This window comes from Strix uralensis, chromosome Z, assembly GCF_047716275.1.
Source record: "Strix uralensis isolate ZFMK-TIS-50842 chromosome Z, bStrUra1, whole genome shotgun sequence".
NCBI lineage: Eukaryota > Metazoa > Chordata > Aves > Strigiformes > Strigidae > Strix > Strix uralensis.
In genome coordinates, this window is record NC_134012.1 from 6,940,129 (window position 1) to 6,962,278 (window position 22,150).

Consider the following 22,150-nt stretch of genomic DNA (forward strand, 5'->3'; position numbering starts at 1 on the left):
CAGTCTCTCATCTGGAAAATATTATGTGAGCAGAAGCTTAGGATCAACTATTACCTGACGAGTCTGAAGCTGTTATCAATTGATTTTTACTCTTTTGGGTAGGGGAGGAAGCAATATATACATCTGAAAAAAAGAGGTTGAAAAAGTCTTTTTCATCAGGTGAGCATAAAAGTCAGAGGCAATTTACAAAACACCATAGAAACCTGATTTACTTTAGTTAAATTTAGGAAAAAGAGAGACTCTTTTCCTTTTACTACCATGGGATTGTTCCCTTCCTCCAGTCTCTAAACTGTCTGTTCACTCTAGTGAGCTGACTTCATGCTCACTAATCCTAAGCAGCCTCACAAAAAGACCTCCAGGAAACACCCACTGGCTCCCCTGCATCACTGCTTGCTCGTTTCCCTGCAGACATGCAGCTAGAAGAATTTACATAATAGCTTTGAGATTAGAGGCATTTTATGCTTGAGGAATCAGAGTGGATAGCAAGCAGTGCTGGGTAAATGTCTATAATTAAGTAATAATGATGTATGCTATCTGAGCAAAGATCACAGTAAATTTCTTTCCACAAATGGCTGATTAATCCCAGTTAGAGCTACTACAGAAAAATCAGATGGGTCCCTGTTTTTTCTATTATATCTCACTCTTGGCTTCTCTCTTAAAGCTTTTCTCCACTCTGCTTTCTTGCGATTCCCTTGTCACTGTGTTTCAGAACCCAGGAACTCTGTTTCTGGGCAAGGAAAACAGTCCATCATTCATCTCCACTGGATATAGCAGTAAAGAATTGCTAGCTCCTACAGTGGCACTGGATATTAATGGCATCCTTGTAATAGAGAAGGGGAAGCAATTGACTCTCAACACAAGCTGCATTGAAAGGACTGTTGCAGCATTTACTTCTCAAAGGACGAAATATCTCTGAATGTCAATGGCCCCCATGCAGCCTCCACCTCTGTCTCATTGACCTCCGGGCAGGACAGACAGTGGTAGGAGCAGGTAAAGTGTTACCCCAGCTCACAGACTTGGCAGAGCTCCACATACAGGTTCAGCATGACAAGCTGTCAGACCAATAAAACGTTTTGACCTTGAACTCCCCACTAGAAGGCAGGAGAGTGGCACTGCCATCACCCGCAGCCCTGTCCTCTAAATTCAAAGCACAAATCTCTAAATGGTTTACCGGCACTCACACAGCAATGTGCCAATCCCAAAACAATCAACCAAGCCCTGCAATGAAATGCTTCCCCTCGTCCACCCCCTCTCTCCTCCCTGCTTACCCCATGAAACAAAACACTCCTGTTTCTCTTTCCGTCAGACCAGGAGACTACAAGACCCATATTTAAACTCAGATAAAATAAAGGCATGTCCCTTATGGCCAAAGTGTAAGATGTCATTTAAATAAACTTTCACAAAAATCACAAAGTGCTCTGCTATAAATGAGTGATTCTTAACGCAGCCAGTGATCAACAAACTCACTTCCTAATTAAGTGTAGGAACGTAATGAGGAACAGGGCGTCCTTTGTTTTGCCAGCCCGTGTGAACTCCAGCCACAAGTCCCCAGACTCTCCTAACTCCTGCATTCGGAGCTTGTAATTAGTACATAAGGAACCAGGTACTACAGCAGCAGCCCCTTTGACAGTAGGCCCATTCACAGCCAGCCAGATGTGAAGAGCGTTCAAAGGGGGCCGACTGACTCACATATTGCGTGGTGTTGTATGACACTATAATCTCTGGTTTTCAGCCCTGCAATCAACAGGCATTGTCATTTTTGATGCGTACTAATTAGCTGGTAAGGTTTACAGAAAAGTTGAGTGATACAAGCAGAGCTACTGAGCTGGCTGGTGGAGGGCAGGTTGGTCAGTGTGTCTAATAGTTCCCAAACTACACCCAGCTTCATTAGCAGCAGAGATATTCATGCTGCTATGATAACAATTGGATTGTGGTGTGTGCAATTAATTTAAGGACCTTTCAAATGTGCTTCTTTTCAGTATTAGCACACAAAATAAAAAGAAAATAGGAAAAATACACACAGCAAAAGATCATGATCAACAAAAGTGAACCTCCACCAGAGGCACGAGGAAGTCTCCAGGGGGACCTCACTCAAACATCCCCATCAGCTATCCCCCTCTGAACACTGAGCCACTGTTCATTCAGGTCTACATCCCAGAAAATCCAACCTTTGTGGCAGCAGACCATATTCAGAGGTCAGGAGCCACTGTTATCTCCCTTGCAGAGAGTCTTGCATGAGCTCAGTATCCTCATATGGACTGACGCCCAAGAGCAAAGTGGCATATCCCCTCCACCAGTCAGTAGAAGGTAGTGGTAGAAGGTAAAAAGTGATAGAACATTTGATTAAAAAAGTATTATTAACACTTTTGCCTGTAAACAGCTCCTCTGAAAGAAAGAAAATGGATTCTTCCTGTATCTGACGATTTTACTGTCCTCCAGGTGAGACGGCATAGAGAATGCAGTGTCCATTCAAATCCCCATCCCAGCCAGCCAACCAGCAGCTTTCTGACAACAATAAAAATATTCATAGAGCAATGTTGTGTTGCAGCACTTAATGAGCAGAGCAGCTCCGTTCAATGATTTGCATAAGCACCTGTATGAATACATGTTTAGTACGGGCTTACAAAGAGCTGTTACAGAAAGGTTTGTGCAGCCAGTTTGCCTCTATCAGCTCTGGTCTGGGAAGCATATAGACACAGAGTATAAAAGAATAACAGGTGAGTTAGTGATAATTACTGAGCACCATCAACAAATTATGAACTGCAAATGAATCAAACTAACAAATAAGCTGAAGAGCCACAGGCTGTTACATGCTCACAGTAATCATTCACTGAATTACTTTGAATATGATAATGATAATAATAATAACAACAACAATAATAATAACAACCACATTCAGATAGAAATATCAAGTTTGTTTGTAAAATAGGATAGACAACCAAACCAAATGTGTTGAACATAAATTGTACCTTGGATTTAATTCTAATTAGTGGTGAAACAAAGACGCAAGGGAGAACATTTTTCAAAACTGTGCACACATACCGATACTATCAAATGAAAAATCCCTTTTGAAGAAAGAGATTCTCTATTTTTATCATATGTTGGAGAAGCAGCCCTGTACTTATACTTGCAGACAAGCAAGTCATTCATCTAGAAGCAATCTTCAAACTGTGAGGCATTATCAAGTTGTTCGTTCACTTTGTTTCTTTTGTAGATGAATGAGTTCAGGCTATCTCTAATGTGGTGATGAAATCCTTCTCCATCTGGTTCATGCCTCTTAGCCACTCAGAGATAAGTTACGCTGCACTGCATCCAGTTATCTCAGGTTAGTCTGAATTGCTCCATGCAGCCATAGCACAGAGGATCAGAAACAAGAGACTTTTGCAAAGGATGTTCCTGAAACCCACAGCCACAATGGAGTCTGAGCAGGAAAGAATTATGAAAAAACAACTCACATCCTGTGGGATTTATCCTCTTACCTAGATATACCTGCACCTCTAGCAGCTTTCCTCTAGCGATGATCTAATGATTAATAGCACAACTATAAAGGAGGGAAATGTCATGACGAGGAAGACAGCTGTTCAAGTAGCACCTCTCTTCCAGTGTAGTCTGTGGTTACGTATTCTCCATGACATCAGTAACGCTGCTTATTATGTGTTAGGCAACATCAGGCACCACTTAGATGCATTACTCATCTATTTATCCAAGTCAAAACCAATGTGAGAAAAAGTGATGTGACATAGGCATTATAGCCTTTTTAACAATACTGTTACTGAGGAATTATTAATGACATACCCTCTGCTGTGTTTGACCTCCAGGCAGGCTGATATTTGCTCTCAAGGTGCATGATCTTGCTGAGTTTGAATGTGTTGAAAAAGGTAGACTGCTGGAGCTCATACACTTCATTTCAGGATCTGACCTGTTTTTTTCTGGAAGTCTTTTCTCCTGTTGTAGTCGATGGATATTAGAAGCACACAGCCAGCTCGTCTAGAGTCAACTGATGGCTGCTGAGAGCACTGCATGGAAATCCACGTACCTATCCCAGCTGACACCCAAGAATCACGCTCAAAGTAGCCTAACATATAAACAGGAGTGTCTATATTTTATCAAAAGACAGGTATTCCAAAATCTGGCACAGTCATGCGTTCAATATGTGGTAGAAAGAGAGGGATGGGACAAGAAATTCCTATAAAATGAGACTCTCACGGATCTGTTTAAATCAATGGGTCTCCACCACATGACTGATGTTTTACTTGTCTCTTTCTATTTCATTCCACATCACTTGCACCTACAATTCACATTGAATGGCTTTTTTTTTTTTTTTTTGGTCATTTCTCAAATTCTTTTTTGCTCTCTCCTAAAGAGGATTCTGAACGCAGAAAGGTTGGCATGCAGGTCATGCACATGAATCCACCTGATTCATGCATTAGAAAAGCCAAAAATTCTAGAATTAGATAATAAATAAAGCTTTCTTCATGCTAACACAGCAGAGAAATCACAGACTTCTGTCAATCAGTGATTGAGTTTTATCATCATCAATATTACTGTTCAAGACTACTGCTCATTTGTTGTGATTTTTGCAGTGCTGCATTTCCCTAACCAGGAGTTCTTGAAGAAAGAGGAAAGCTCTGTCCAACCTGCTTTGTCTTGTTGATATCACCCTCAGTTACCTGTCTATCTACTCCTCCGTGGTCACACATAGCAAACAGCAGACATTGGCTCCCAGCTCAGCTTATGCACAGCAGATAGCTGGATCTCAGTCGTGCCTGTGTAAAAGCCCGGCTGCGTAAAAAACAGGGAGAAGGAGACATCGCTGTACCCGAATCATCTTGCACCACTTTGGTGTGTGTGCTGACAGGCAGTAGCTGAGAGGGAAGCTGCGGTTATTGCTATGTTAACAGGTCTCTCCATAAATCCATCATATTAGGGGAGTCCTTATGTGACGTGTGGGAATTAAGATAGGTGGAAAACAGGAAATACACACCAACAATAAAACTGGGTTTTAATCAAAAACACACCTGTTGAAAGAAAGGAATTATTTCAGCTTGAAGAACTGCATACAACCCCAAGCTAAGCTTATCGACGTGAGCTACAGTAAACTTTAAAGATCAGGTCAAGAAATCTTCTCACCATGAGAAGATAAAATCCATGTTACAGGATGAACCATAGAAAATCTGAATCAAATCCTTATTCTTCCAAATAATGATTGCACCTTAATTCTCTTCCACACAAGATCAAAACATAACTATGTTAGTAATAATTTCATTTAATTTGTTCAATATTGCATTATACAAACTTCTTTTGTACAAAGAACTTAAAAAGCTCCATAGCCAAGAATGGATTTTCGGAATTAAATATTAGCTCTGAAAGGTAATGACAAGTATTTGTTGAGGTGATTTCACAGCTGTCATTAGCAGGAAAATTCCACTAAATCTTGATTTATGCAAGTCATCATAATGGAGCTATATTAAAAAATGCTATACATAACTGGGCATTTTTGTGAATCCCAGTTAGTGCCTAACCACAGCTCCAGGAACACACATATCTCAGCTAATGTAACAACACATCCTCCACAAATCTAAGGCTATTTCTATACCACCTGGGCTATTTCCAAATAAGCTCATGGGGTATGTTCCAGCACACTGCTGAGCAGGAATGCTACCCTGGCTCTCAGAAATTTACCACCAACTGACCAGAGTAGCTCTTCCCATTACATCCCCTTAGCAGCCTTCTCTTCCCTCCTCTGACTGCTGACATCATCTTTCCTGAGGAGGCTACCCAGACCTATCCAATCATGCCACATTTTGAAACTTAAGCATACAGGGAAAATACCTCCACAAAGTAGACTCCTTTGTTAATTTCCGCACTGTGTTAGACATAGGTACTCATTACTTTGGGGCAGGTTACCAACTGAGAGGCAGACACACTTTGTTGTAGAAAGTTCATTATCGTATTCAATACCATAATATGACAGAAAAACCCAAAAGCAGAGAGGAAGGAAAAGACATAGACAAGGAACAGAAATAACGCTTTAAGGTAATATGGGCTGTGAGTCAGGCAGGTTAATCCATACAGGGATTCTCTGATCATAAGTCTCCTAAAGTAGTTGCTATGGAAAGAGAAGAGTATTGTTCCCAATATTTGAGATAATCACTAATTAAAACAAAATATTTTATGTTTCAGTGAGCCTGTTTTCATAACAAGTCATGCTAATGAACCACACTGAAGCCACCAGACCTTAGCCAGAACTTAGTCAGAAAAAAGATGCCTTTTAATGGGGTGGGTTTTCATGATCTCTTTATCGATCAATCAGCATCTTGAGCTAGTTCATATTCTTCAAAGAATTTGCAAGCACAATGGATATAGATGTTTATCTGTCATATCCAATATCTAAAAACACAGAGAGGTTAGGCTAGTCTTCAGGAAACACCATAACAAAATGTTGTCCTGTCAAAAAATGAAAAAAAAGTCATACACACGTTGACATATTTCTTGTCCTGAGTCAGTTGAGTGCAGACCTCTGTAAGTCCATAGTTTTATCTGAGTATCTATGCTTGAGACCACCATTGTAAAACACCGGAGAATTTAAAGTGGAAATTTTAAAGGTGCAAACTAGCTGTTGCCCTGAATCTTCCTACAGCCTGCTAAAAATTCTGAAGGAAACATTTTTTTTTTTCAGGCTGTTCCAGCTGTTAGAGTAGACTAAAGAGACATGCAGAAACACAGCTGGCATGGCATGTCCTACTTTTCAATGACAAGTCAGACCTTCACTTGATTTCAAACAATTAACTGGATTATGCACCGATGAAACATCTGGTTCAAGAGTTGTTAGTTGTTGTTCCAATGTCCATAGTAACAGTTATGGACCCTGAAAGAATTGAATTAATGACTCTCTGAAGAGTTATGAGAACGTGTCTTTTCTCTCATGTCAAGACGATCAGGTTCTTCCAGGTTTTGTACATTTCACACTTTAATCTCCCAAAAGACTGAGGGTTAAATGGCTTCTTTCTAATTAAAGAATGGCCATTTTTGTTAAAACAGTATCTTCACAACATTTTGTCTAAGAAAACTAAAAAATATACTTGTCTTCTGAATTATTCACTCCCATCAACTAGGGCTGATATGTTCTGGTTTTCACTGTGCAAGGTCAGCTAGATGACCTGTGTGCTTAAAGTTAACCAGCCTCTTACGTCTTGTACTGATTTAAAAGCTCATGACTTTCCATTTGTACAATCTAGTGCCTCTTATAGAATCATAGAATATCTCAAGTTGGAAGGGACCCATAAGGATCTTCAAGTCCAACTCCCTGCTCCTTTCAGGACTACCTAAAACTAAACCATATGACTGTCATCCAGATGCTCTGTGAACTCTGACAGGCTTGGTGACATGACCACTTTCCTGGGGAGCCTGTTCCAGTGACCTCTTACGAGGGAATGGAAGAAAAGTGCTGACATGTTGAGGTCACTCTATTTAGTCCCTCTATCATTAAAAGGGAATCCCATCAAACGCACTGTAAACACCTTTGTTTCAGAAATGGTATTTTTGGAAATTTCCTAAATTCCATTCAGGAAATAGAATTTTTAGGAATTAGAGAAATGGGTAAGGAAGGCCATGGTAGTCAGACCCCACTATTCACCATAAGGCTGATGAGCTGTTGTGCTCTGCTTACTGAGCTGGGACAAAAACTTCAAGCTCAGCAACTGGAGAATGTTTAGTCTTTCAGTCAGGTCATGGGAGGTTTCCTGAGTGATGATTCTGGATTGCCTCTCCTGTTTTGGGGCAGGCTTTATGCTGAATTGTTTCTTTCTTTTTTTTGGAGGGGTTTTTGTTGATAATTCTGGAAGGTCTGTCAAACCTCATAGCAGGACTCAACTTCAGTAGGTATATAGTTTAGAAATTAGTTTGCACATATTGCAGAATTCTCTAAGGATAATTTAAAAAAAAAGTGACTACATTTATAGGTATTCTAACACTCAATACCAGAGAGGGATGAGGACGACAAGCCTGTTTTATTCTGACAGATTCATCTTCTACTTATTACCAGTCTTACAATCTTATTGATATTTGCCTTTTCCTCTGGGTTCTCAGAGACCATCCCTTCTAAGACAGAAAAAAATTACATTAATTAAGTAACTTTCCAAGCTGTGCTGCAGGCACAGGGAAAACATTTCAAAGAAACGTTGGTAGGGTTCCCTGCACAGAAGCTTTAGAGTAAAATTAAGCCTTGAACTTCCAGCATCACTTTGAATGTCATTGCCTGCAAATAAATCACTTAACATACTCAAAGGCATTGTTTCATATTGAAACTAGTGAACAGTGTAAAGCATAAATCCTAGCACTGATTAAGGTTAATGATCTTAATCATTAATTTTTTTTTCATTCCCCATGGGGCCATAGTATAACTGAAAATGATATTGATAGCGAACATTGTTGTGAAAACTGCAGATAAATTATCCAAGCACTTATCCAGGCAACATAGCTTGTAAAAATAGCTCTGTGCAGTTCTTTAAAACTTGAAAATCTTTCTAACTGCTACCTTACTGTCTACATCATTCTCAGAGACCTTTTAGATGTTGGACTGTCTGGTTATCTGTTATGAATCTGAAGACAGAAGAGATGAAAACTTCTAAGGAAAAAGAATGACCCTATTTGGTAGAAGTAGTTTTCAAGCCTTCATGTTTCTACATTTGGCATTTGCTCATGTTGCCTTGTGGCTTTTAAGTACTCGAAGTGGGATTGGAGATGAGCATTATTCAGGAGAGGGAGCCAAGAAAATGTTGGTGCTGTAATGAGAGGTGGTAGCAGTATATTTTTTGGTCTGAATTTACTTTTAATGCTAAAATCTAGTTGTAGGAAGGGACATACATTATTGGAAGTTTAATCTTTCACATGGTACATAAATCTGAGGTATTAACCACATATGGTTATCAAATAACTCATGTAACTTTGCACAGAAGCTGCAATATTAAACTGTCCTGGATCTATTATGCCTGAGGGGAGAAAAATAAAACTCCTTTGTGTTCAATTTCTCAACTTCTTCTATTAAAGAGCACTTGAGTGATTCCTGCCAAAGGCCCCAGCACACACCCCAGGGCTATGGCAGCACAATGAGATGCCCCTTGAGCTGAGCATAGTGGTCGATCACATACCTGTTCTTACTCTGTCAAAGATGTGGTCTACTGGGGCTTTCATATTCTTTACTGAGATTTCAGGGTCTGATCCATGCTTGAAGCAACCAGAGAGTGTACTTGTGGCCCATTAACCACAGCCCAGCTGAGGCATGGGCCTCGTTTGAGTGTGGCAAGTCAAGCAGGTTTCTGCACGAGCCCTGATATAAAACCTCTTCTTCGTGGTACTTCAGGAAAGGTGACACAGCTAGGGGGACATGATGACCTCTGGTCGAGAAGGGTTGCTTGGCCCTGCTGGGTAGATGCCAAGTTCTCATTCCCACCTAACAGTAGTAGTCTGCAATTCTTTGCAAATAGGGTGTTGGGTTTAGTAACTTTTTACAAGCGTAGTTAGAGGACAATGAAGAAGAAAAAAAAATCAACTTTGAAAACATGTGACAAATCTGAATAGGACAGCCTGAAACCTTAGACACATGAAAAAATGTTCACGCAATGCTCGCGAGTCCCTCTTCAGTGATGACATCTATGACGGATGGCATCTGTTCTGGCATTTGTTCTCGGTTTGTGGTTTGCTCCCACGCGTGTGCGAGAGGGGGAGACAGCTCCTTTCCTGGGGGTCTTCTGAGCATGGTCGGTGGAAACAAGCTTCCCCAGGCTGCAGCAATGAGCAAGCGAGGCACAGCACGAAGACAGGAGGGAGGAGAGGGAACAGATCGGCAGAGCCTTGGTGGGATGGAGGGGACATCCTGGGGACCAAAGGCAAGCTACAGTGCTTACTGCTGTGCAAAAAGTCACGGAGCTGCTTGGAGCCAGAACTCACCAGAAGACTGAGAGGGTGATGGCAGCCTTGTTTACAAGCCTTTTTACTTCTGCGCTGTCTTCCCTAGCTGCTCAGAGCTTACACTGCTTAGAAAGATGGATTTTGCCTTTTTTTTTTCTTTTTAAGTTCAAATAAACCCTGCTTTTTTGTACTTAAAAGCCCTTTTAAGGGAACTTAGTACAAGGGAGTCCTCTAAGCAGATCCATCTCAAGCCACAGATGCAACCATCACACAACGACATGCAAGGAACTCGGAGTACTACAGCCAATTCAAAACGGATTCCAATTAGCAAAGGCAATTATCCCCCTTTTTGTTTAACCTGATTAAAACTGTGGCCTAGATAAATCAAAAGCAGAAATCTGACCATAAAACATTTTAAGTAGGAGCTTCATGTATCTTTAAACTCACAATATGAATACGGTAGCTAGAATACCAAGGGAAAACAATGGCAACACAAATCCAGCCATCTCCTTTCATAGTCCCTCGCTGATCGATCCCTTCTTGCATCATTTCACTCTTCTGTCATCACTTTGCTATGTTAATAGCCATAGCCTTCAGCTGTCTCTGGTTTCTGAAAATCAATTTAAACTGAAGACTCTTCAGATCTTTTCCTATTTGAAAAGTTTATCTCTGCCAGGGTAAGAATTCAAAACATACTACTTTTGTTTTAAAATGAAAATCGCCTCTTCCTTCACCTTTCCCTCCTGCTCTGCACTCCCATCATCCTGAGCTGCAATTGTGTAGTATTATGTGAGCATGCTCTTATCATACGCAAGTCAGTAAAACAATTCTTTCCACCAGCAGATGATTACTAAATCATTAAAGTTGCTAGGACATCTGCAATGATGAGCCCGTCCCGGCTGTGTGGATTGGTTTCTCCATGGACTCTAGGCCACACGCATATGGATGTCTCCCAAGATATGAACTGATCCTTTGGATGGGCTTTGCACGGTTGTCAGATCAGCCCCAGGCAGTATGGTCACTTCTCCGAATGATGCCCTTCACAGATGTTGTGGATTTATATCCAAATTCTGAAAAAAATTTAAAAAGAGAGTACTGTCTCAGGAATGGAGCAAGGCAAAGATACTGTCAAAAGGAGAGAAAAAATAGCAGCAAAGCTGTTCATGCATGGACACCTATTTCAGGAGTGTTTGTTCCAGACCATACAATGCTCTCACAGAAGCAGATTAACAATGGTCACTGCTACTGTAAAAGAAACTCCTGAGCTATGTTAGTAAAGCAATATAAATTCCAGGCTTCTGTTTCCCATGTGCTACATGTACGAGTTATGTTGGCAGGGTACAGACAGGTCCAAGACTTCTCCATCCGGATTTTCATAGACATTCCTAGAATTAGCTATAGACCATGCACAAATGGTTGGCAGGACAATAAATACACACATTACTACTCTTTTCATCAGAAGTTGACCCACAGTGAGTGTTAGTCCGTACAAAGTTGAAAATCTACCTTTCATGTTATGACAACATATAAAGTAAGGATGCTATTTACATTGTTTTTAAAAATAAAGGGTGCAAAGTACAATAGGATGTAGCACAACTCTGTGAGAAGACACAGAGCATGAGAAAGTCTTGAGCTTTGGATGAATTTGTTCATTTTCACTGGTAAATGTAAAATGAGGCAGAGGCTGCTCTCTCCCAGGTGACAGCCCTAACATCTAACCTGCATACCTTCTCTCCCCCTTTTTCTTCCAACAAATTTCAGTTTGCAAGCTGTGCTGTAAACCAGTGTCACCAGACTGTCCCAGCCCCACTCTGCATGTTCACATTTCTAAAACCCTTGTCTTTTTTTTCCTGGTCTCTGTCCCAAGACTGGAAAATACAATAAATTCTGCCAAGGATTCACCTTCAGTATCATTCACAAATGACATCGATGCAGAATTAATATTCAGACATTTATATCATCTTACTTTCAAGAGGTAGCTACTGTTTCCTCATCCATCCATCCATTCTCATCCTCTGCATGAAGAAACAAAGCCTGAATGTTACATTGTCTTGGCTCTCTTTGCACAGCACATGGTAATTGCATAGCACATAATGTTGCAAATAAGTTGGCTCATACAAACATGAATTTTCAGAAGCTCAAGACATTCTACCCCAAGATATGAATTAAGAGAACAATATAATAATGAGAGCACAACATAAACCACATAAACCAAATTCTACTCCCTAGGCTGATAGTTATGAAAGGGGACATGCTCCTGAACTGGGTGCTGATTAGACAGCAAGAGAGACAACAGATTTTCTAAGGATTGAATCAGACTGTGGAAAAAATTAAAGAATAGATACTATGGGTTGTAAGAGAGCAAAAGTAGCTCCATGCTCTATCTGATTTTGTCAATAAAGGACTTGGAAGACCAAAGCAGACTGTCAGAAACACTCAGAACGCATTTCTCAGCCCTTTGAAGTGCCATATTTAATAGTTTCTCATCAACAGAGGTTGAACCTCAGGAAAGAGAAGATCAGTATATGCATGTTGCAACTGCGTCGCAAGATGATCCACGCTGAAAAGAACCATTGTGCTGTGACTGTGCACAGAGATCATGCTGCTCTCTTAGAAGACATAAAAAACAAATACCAAGGAAGAGCTGTGGGTGCTGTGGAGAAAATATGATACAAAAATATATAGTTAGCATGGGACACATCCATCAGCTTCTACTAGACCATCAGCTTCTGCTAGACTCATGTACTTGAAGGATGTCAGCGGGTGCACAGGCAGCAGCAATTAGTGTTCCCCAACAGTTGTGCCTTACACGTGAGCTGTACACATGCATTTGCACACAAATATAGCTCCACTAGGCACTTGCTTGTCTGCAAAAAAGAACAATGAGGAGCAATAAAAACAAATGGAAGACATCATTGTCAAAGTCACAGAATCCATTAGAAAGTGTAACAGCCTTGTAGACATTGATGAATTGTTTAAGCTGAATATTTGCATATATATATACCCTCTAACTACACCTATAACAGGGCTCACAATTCCAGTACCTGCAACAGAGAAACTACTGTCAGGTTAGGAAAATGCCAAAACATTTTCAATATCTCATGCTGAAGGTAAATATTGCACAGCAAAGCTAAGTATTGCATAAGGAAGGCAGGTATATCGAGACACTTAGGTAACCAGCTGGCAGACCAAGTTAAATGAGGATGTATTTTGGAACCAAAATCACAGCAGAATTATACCAATACCGATAGAAAAGACCTCCACAGACTGATCACAGTCCATGGTACCCTGTGGCTGAGATGGGTCAATGGCATAACTGAACATTGATAGACCAAAACATCATTCTAATCTGCCTGTAGGAGATAGGGAAGCAAGTAGGAAATTCAATAAAAACAAATCAGTGTCACAAAATTTTGACAATGTAAGGGCATTCCAGCATTGGTGCTCTGAGGATGGTCACTCAGCTTTAGGTTCTAAAGCTTACAGCTTTAGAAAACCAGGATAATAATGAACACAAGAAAGATTCAACTGACAAATACTAGCAGCAGCCTGAGAAGTGCACTCTCCTGAACCCCAGCAAAGAAGAAAGATGTTCTTCTCTAGCTCTGAGGCATGTTTTCCTTTATTTCTGTTTCCTACTTCTGTGCAGGAATTCGTTTTACTCTCTTCAGAGGGCTGCTCCACCTTGTTGCCCCAGGGCATCTTCAGTGATGCCCTATGGCACTCAAGGGGTGATCCCTGTCTTCATGCATACAACAGAGAATGAGCACCCAAATGAAAAGGAGGTGGTGAATATAAAAACTAGCATGAAGAGCAGCATACTTTTAAGCAAAATTTTCCAGTTGTCCCAGAGAGAGTGGCAATTCTCTCATCCTCGGTAAACAGAGTGGAAGGAGTGTTGAGACAAAGTCCAAGACCAATTCAAAAGACTAGTCTTGAATCCTAAAGCAGGAGTCTCAAAGTGAGTAACAAGATAAATATAAATGAATAGGGGGTTGTTTTTCTTTTTCCAGTGGAAAAAAAAACAATAGCATCTCCTAATGAAATACTGATGTTTTTCCTCCCTTTTTATTTACTGTGGTTTCTTGAGATTCTAGGGTATTTTGACTGCAGACAAATCTCAATTTTAGTGGGTAAACTATATATCAGGGCTGTAATCAAAACACACCTACAGACACTCTAGTTTTCTTATGAAGACCAGGTGTACATGAAACAGCAGAAGTGTGTTCCCAAAGGACCATTGCAGAGAGCCCCCAGTTCTGCTGCAGAGCAAACTGCAGACTTTGAGCTCCTTCTTGCAGTGACATGAACTGCTGAGATGCAGCTGATTCCCTCTGCTTTGGACAAAAATTTCTCTTTGCTATCCTGCAGCAGGTAGGGTTTCCCAGGCAGACCTCAGAGCAGAGCAGATGAGTTTTGAGGACAAGCTCAATGGCAAGTTATGGCCGCTGCTCTCTCTTCTCCCACTGATGTTCTCAGTCTTGCGCTTGGCATTTTTAGAGTGCACTGCACGTGGGAGGCAGGCTTGGACCCCTGCCACCCGCCCCAGACCACACGTTATGCGCCAATGAGAATGGCACATGCAATGCAGCCAGAGTTACACATGAGTGCTCCCGCTTCAGCAACAGCAGTAAATCATCTTGCCGGAACCCCTAGTTCAAAGCAAGTGCCAATCCTTGCCACTCTTGTGATTTTAATCGCTTTGGTGAAGTGAGGGGGTTTTCCCTCTGAGACATGCAATTGAAACAAAGCAACAAAAAGCTGGGAAATGCAGTATTAATTGTGTCACAGCCACTGAGAAAAAGCAGAAAAGCGATGAGAGCAGGGTGGTTTCAGAGCCCTTGCCTCTGTCACTGGCTTCGAGCGTGCTGCCACACAGCTAGTCTGACATCCTGGACACAGGCTCTGTCCAATCCAGGGGAGATAGCTCACAAAATAAGTCATTTAAGGTTGTCCCACTCTGCTCAGGACACCCTGGGACATTGTATTGCTCAGACATCACAGGAAAGATAGCAGAGTAAAGTTAGCAGCTGGTAATGAATTTGCTTCTTCCTACCTGTTACCTATGTCTCAGGGGACCTGAGCTGGCATGAACTACCCTTGAAACTGAATACCGGATGAAATCTCAGCTGCCTTCACACTGAAGGCTGTGATGCACGTCAAGGCTGCGGCATGCCAGTCTGGTTGCACAAAAAGAATCTGATTACAGAGTGCAATACCCGTTCTTCAAGCAAGGTGAAAAGAGAGATAGCCTATGTACCCCTTTCTCAAAAAAACTATATTCACTTGAAAACATAAAGAAAAAAAGGAGTGAATAACGCAACCATTAATTCAAGCCTCCAACCCACAAAGGTTTCCATTATTAATTATGAAGCTGTCTCCCCATTCAGCTTTTGCAGAGGACAGAGAAGGTGCTTGGCAGGTCCCAGCTAGGCTGTTGCTGGTGACTTGTTCCACAGCACAGCTCTGCTGACTGACAGCCATCCATCGATTCAGGGCAGACGTGACACAGAAGGGGAAGGGACCTCCCCACACTGACTCAGCACTGGAAACAGAGGCACCAGGAGACAATCCAGTCTTTAGGCACTCCACTGTGCCTGCCAAGTCTGGCAATGGGTTTTATTATATGGATCACTATTCATTAAAAGCTGGACCGGGACCAAACAGATACAGATGGAAATGCCTTTTTTTCTTCATGGACTTGTTCCAAACCCAAGCTCTAGGTCCTAATATATATCCTCTTACCAGCAGGTTCCCAAAAAAGAAGAATGGCTTACAACAGTTTTATAAAAGCCAGCTGTTTAGAAAACTCAGATAATTCTCCCTACCCCCAAATCTGGGGATAACAGCCCAAATAACATATTTTTTTTCACTAGTGTCAATGCACAATAGGCAGATATACCCAGGAATACACTGTGTAACTTGCAAGTGAACTTCTAAACCCAATTCTCTGCTTTGTTATACAAGCTAAACACAGCTATTACACTACAGCATTACCTGATATCATTATTCCAATGGAAATTGGCATAGAACAGCAGATAAACAGATGCTCTTTCATATGAAAAGTCTTACATGAAGCAAGAATAAATGTTATCTACTTGTTTGAATGCTGAAGATTTTTTCCAAGGTGTAGCAAGCAACAAAAATGCTAGCAGCAACTGGAAGCCAGGAGCAAAACCTTAATTTTATTTGTCATTTTTCAATTTTTTTATTTTTATTTTAGAGATCTTACCTACCTCTTTGTTAGTCTCATAAGCTAGTTTAGGATTCCTACTCCCTGCAGGATAATAAATATGTTCAAGGCAATAAATATCAAAAAAGAGGAGCAGATGCATGTTTTATAAGGAAACTCATGCTTAATTGAGGTTTTTTCTGTGTCAGTAGAAATCAGGATCGAGAATTTTACACAGCCCACCAAATAATGATCACTTGAAGAAAGATGGCAAGAATATGATGGATTTGCCGATCCCAGAACAGTCAGACATGAAGCACAAAGGCTCATTAAACACATTTCTCCAGAGAAAGGTGTAAATACTTTAGAAGCACCAGGGTTTCAAGATAATTAATGTGTCTTTTCTTGAGGAAACTCAGTACAACATTTAAATGCATAATGACCATACACTGCAGCATGCTTCCCTGGTTCTTCACGCAGGAACTGGAGAACACCAACCATTACCCAGCTGCGTCTGTTCATTTGTGTACTGTGAAAAGGTTTAATGAGCCACAAAGTGTATTTTGCTCTCTTCATGGATCATGGAAGCAAAAGTCCTCGGGGTAAAATGGCTTGTGTTTTTTCTGCTGCTGTGAATTGGGCCCTCAGGGGTACATTTTCAGTGCAATACATGTGGATTTGGCTGCTTAAGTCCCATTGATGTTGATGGGACTTTATATCTAAAACCCCATGAAGTGCTTGAAAATGTGTCCCTTGGTGTCTGTAAAGCATCGTTGTCTTTTCAAATAAAATTGACTGAACCAGTCTGATGGTGGTGCTCCTTCTCAGCAAGGTCTGCAGTTCTTGTGCAGATTTGTAAGCAAGAGTGCACAGGAATGCCTGGAAATTCATACTTCATCTGCCTCTCCACATATACTTTCCAAGAGCTGAATTACTCATGCTTTTGGGTCAATGTAGTAATAAATGCTATAAGAAATGCTAGGAGATAATACTCTGACAAGTTCCTTTGTACAAGCCAAATTTCTGTGGCTGGTCAGTACAAGTGTCACTCACACTGGGTACAGCATGAGTATTGCTCCAGAGGACCACAGAAAATATGGGCAGAGACACAATAACACTCCTGCCCTCTCCTCCATATCATGATGGGGAGGAAGGGGAGTTTGATAAAATATGTCCTTTTGCAATGGAATCAGCACAACTAAAATAACTGTCAGTAACCTGAATTTGAGTGATCCATTGAGTAAAACACTCAAGTTTGAAAAATCTTTTTCTTATTATTTACCTTGACATTTAACCAGGAATTAAAGTCCAACTATTTGACTGCTTTCCAGTTTTCCATGATACCCTGTAATAATCAGGATATGAAGTAGGTCAATATTATTTTCAGTGCTGATTGTGTGTTACTCCAAAGGGACAACTATCTAAGACTAGACAGACATGTATGAGCCGCTTAGTATAGTCCCAGTTATGTGAGCCCATTCCATGTTTTAGATCAATTTAAGGTTCTCATGCAGTGCTAAGACCTTAAAGTGATTGGAAACACATAAGGTTTAAAAAAATCACATTTGAGGGGGTAGTGAAGAGGGCAGAGAAAGAAGAGACAATGATGCTAGTATTAGGGTGTTTTTTAATTTGCCCGTTTATCAAAGTAATATGCATAGAAGTATCTATTATGTGGGCTACATACGGTACAGAAATGCCTGCTTAAACCTGTGGTGAAACAACTCGTTCAACTAGTACGGCCCTAGTATCTGTTACAGTTATAAGGAGTTGTGTTGGCACTCATTGGAGTAATAGATATTAAAGCTGGAAGGAACTGCTGTTGGAAAAGCATAGGCAAAGTTTTTTTAAAGGGGAAGGAGGGTACCTGAAAGGGAAATGTCTTAGGCTGATTACAAGGCAGGGAGCAGAGGAGGGGATTCCAGTTCCTCATGACATTGGAGAAGAGGGGGCAGAGGACAACACAGTGAAGGAGAGAGGCAGAGGGACTGTAAAACTCATCAGGGTCTCAGTTCAGCTGCACAAACTACACATGGGATGTCAGGATGGTTTCCAACACCTCTCTTCTTCCTCTTTTGCTGCCTTTCTGTTTTAGCTTGTTTGGACTTCCCACATAACACAAGCCACAGAAGAGCAGTCAGGAGTTGAAGCCATAATTTCCCGTTGAGCCAGGCTCAGAGCACGTGTGTTAGTCATCCAGGCTGAGCTTAAATATTTGAAGTAAAGGAAAATCCACTTCTTTCCTAGACAGAAAAGCATGCTTCAGTTACAGGAGCCATTTGTCTAACCTCAGCTTTCAGTAAGTGAACCTTCGTGCTTGTTCTGCTGCATTAAATAGCTTACCTCCACCAGGATACAGCCAATAATAGCATAATAACACGTTACCTCAGACACATACAGGACTGATTCTCCACAACGTTACACCATTTTGGCAAAGCAAAAGGGTCTTTAAAGGGGGGCATGACTATTCTGCCTATTTTAATGGTCTTTTATAATGGAAAACTAGTGCAGTGCAAATAAGAGCTGACCCTGAATGTATGTAATAATGCTGAAAACTCCTTTTATTTAGAAGTAATTTATTGCAGATTTTTTAGAATTAGAGATCTGTTTTAATCTGTAAATTACCTTTACTTTCAGCTTTCTCAAACACAAAATATTTAATTGTGCAAGTTTATCACCGTGTTAAATATAGTTTCCATCTCAGATTTACAAATAAGCTAGCCAGTTCATATCATGTCAAACACCTGCATTGTAGTCCTTCCCGTTTTGTGTCTATACAAACACTAATTTCTGTGGAGCAGCTATGGTCATTTAGTTTAGCTGAGGATCTGCCCATAACATCATTTCAGTAAAAGAAATGATTACTTTTACTTAACCCAAATGACTCTATTCTATACACAGCAGAGCTGGAAATGTGTTAACTTCTTTAAGAAAAAAAAAAAAAAAAAAAAGAAAGAAAGAAAGAAAAGAAAGAAAAACAAAAAAGCCTGTTCTCAGTGGTAATTCACAGGATGGTTCCTTAAGTGAAAACATCCTAACCATGGAAATCTGATTCCCACAAACATTTTTACATTTAAAAAATGAGATTTTAAAGAAATCATTGTTTGTTCTCTTGGACTGGTTAATTGTATTTTAATTTAGTAATTGAAAGCAGATACCCACTAATCTTAACTTCTCTATAAGCACAGAAAATATGGTGGAACAGGACATGTACTTCTAAGCCCCAGATGTAGCTCACAGAAAATTTTCCAATTATTTCTCTGATAGATGCTTAATTCGTATGATATAAATTAATGTTTATCCTTCAAAGACAGGATGCTTTATCTGGCATTGGCTATAGCAATTTTTTAGGCAGTTACTGAATGAAATTTGTCACAATTTAGCTTTTGTTACAAACCTGAAGATCAGAACAACAGAGCCAAAGGCTGTCTACAGGTCAGAAACCTTTAGACTGTACTTGAGACAAATAGTTAGAGTACCCGTGGGTCAGCTGCAGAGTAGCAGAAAACTCATACGATATTTACATTTTGCTATGGTGTCAGCAAAAAAATATACCAAACTGAGGAATTTCAAAAGAAAGAGCTTTGCTTTGCATTTGCTTACATCCAAACTGAAAGCTGTACTTGGGACTAAACCCAAGCAAAATGACTTATATGAAGTCTTGATAAGTGAAACTCTCTAGTGCGGCTTTTCTGACATAAGTTTGGAATACATCTTTGTGTGCAATTCTTCCCCCCCCCCCCAAAAAAAACCCCAAAAAAACCCAAAAACAAAACCAACATACCAAGCTATATCTGTGAGGGGGGGGGGGGGGGTGGGGTATAAATCAGTAAGTGAAAAGGCAGAATTTCATTAAGGTTTGCTTTTGAAAAATACCAAACGAACCCAATTATTTTTCAAAGAGCCAGATGGTGGGGACACGATGGGTCAGGAAGCACTGCTTCTGCTGCAGGCAACATGGATGGATGAAGACCCTTTCTGCACCAGTGAGAAAAGCTGCATGCTTCCAAAATTCAAGGATATTTCACCTGTGAAGATAACAGCATAAGTTTTCCTCCCCTCTGGCAAGGAACTTAGACAGGGATCATGCTTCAAAGGAGGACCAGGGGGACAACATATCCTCATGTCCTTCCCAGAACAATATGCCCTGATCTTCTCAAAATCTTCTGTATGTAATCCCCAATCTAGCTCCAAATACAGACTGTAACAACAAGCAGCGTGGTGTGACATGTGCTTTGTAAATAGACCATTTATTTGTGGTTGTACCCACCTACCAGTATGGACAAAACAGACTTTCATCAAGTTGGCACTTCCTGTTTTTTCCTCTATTTCTTCCAAAACTTTACAAGCTCTTACAGAGTGACTAAAACACTTGGAAACTTTGTAAGACTCTTCTGGAAGAGGTATAAGAACACTATTATTCTTGGGCTGGCACAATAGTTCTGCAGTTTGTTCTTCCCCCTCCAAAGTGAGAGAATTAGTTTTGCATCCCAAAAAAGTTATCTTATTTCCTGTTTCAGCCTAATCCAAGAACAGTCTAGATGGGACTCTTTCAGTCATGACAGATGCTGCAGAAATCTCACACTTGGTATTTCCAGCCAAAAACAGATAAAGATTGGTCTTCTCAGCTTAGATATTTATCAACTGTTGGGTGATCTTTAATGATGTTAGAGAGGCAAAAAAGACAACTTTTAGAAACTCAATGTCCATATTTAAGACAGATATTGTTTGCCTTCATTTTTAATGAGTTGGGACATCTATGTAGTCAGCTGCTGCTCTGTCTCCTGGTTTGGGATGCATTCATGTTTTCTCACCATTCTTCAGGATGCTCAGGAATGGTAGATACCATACAGTGTGGATTGCCAATTACAGATCAGAAAATGTGGTTGAAGCAGCTTATCGAATCAAAAAGCATGAGCTGTTTGAATATATTCTCTTCTTATACATAAAAAGAGATGGCAAACCATGCACCTCCAATTAAAATATGATTGTCTTATGGAAGGCAGGAACATTGTGTTAGTAGGGGTTTTTCTACTATGACTTTCATAAATCTTAGCCCTTTGTTTCTTGATTAGCATTTTAAAAAATACTTAATGCTATTGAACAAATTATTAATTTTTTCATTGTCAATTGTTCACCCGGCTCAGGATGGTCATAAAAGTTCTTTCTGACCTTTAAAATCTATCAGTCTCTGCTCTCTGTTCAATCCAGATTTGTCAGAAAGACTGTAAATCTCAAAAAGCCTGGCTCATGCTCTGCTTCTCTAATGAAATCCATAAACAGACATGTTCTGCCCTGGGGTGGGTTTGACTAAACCTTCCACATCTCCTGTCAAAAATAGCTGTCCAGGGATGGATGTCCAGCTTCTTCCAAAGCTCTGACTTTACATTATCCCAGTATTGCTGCTAGAAAGGAACCTCACTAAGCCAGAACAATCTGTGATTAGAGTGTTAATTTCTCAATCCCTTTCAAAAATAACACAAAAAATGTCTACAAGAGAAGATATCTAGAAGGTCACTGTCACCAATGAAGAGAACTCTATGAAGATCCCTTGATCAAATGTCTTAGACAGAGTCTACAGTAAAAAAAAAAAAAAAAAAAGTGGGAAAGAGGGATGGAGGGAAGTTTTGTTGATTTGAAGAGATCTATTCAGATTTTGAGGTGACTTTGCTTCCAGTGTATGGCTGTCATTAAACTACTTGTAATTTTGTCACACAATGCAGTTAGTACCAATTCCAGAAAACTAAATCTCTGGAAACAAATGCAAAGATCTAAGGAAGGTTACTCTGAATTTAATACTCTTCTCTGAGAAAAACCTCCCCCTTAGACCGCAGGCAGACACTCTGGATATCCACCCCAAGATGCCCCACAAACTCAGCACTGCCGTCCCCTTGCTAAATTTGCTGACATCCAGTCTGACAATACAACTCTTCCTCTGAGTGCTCCTAATTTGTTTTGGGCTATGTCAGTTGACTTTACTTAACCGTTAGAAATAGCCAGGTTACCAAGATGTATGTACACTACTTAACCCAATCTGACTAGTTTTTCTAATGTGATTTCAGGAGCAGT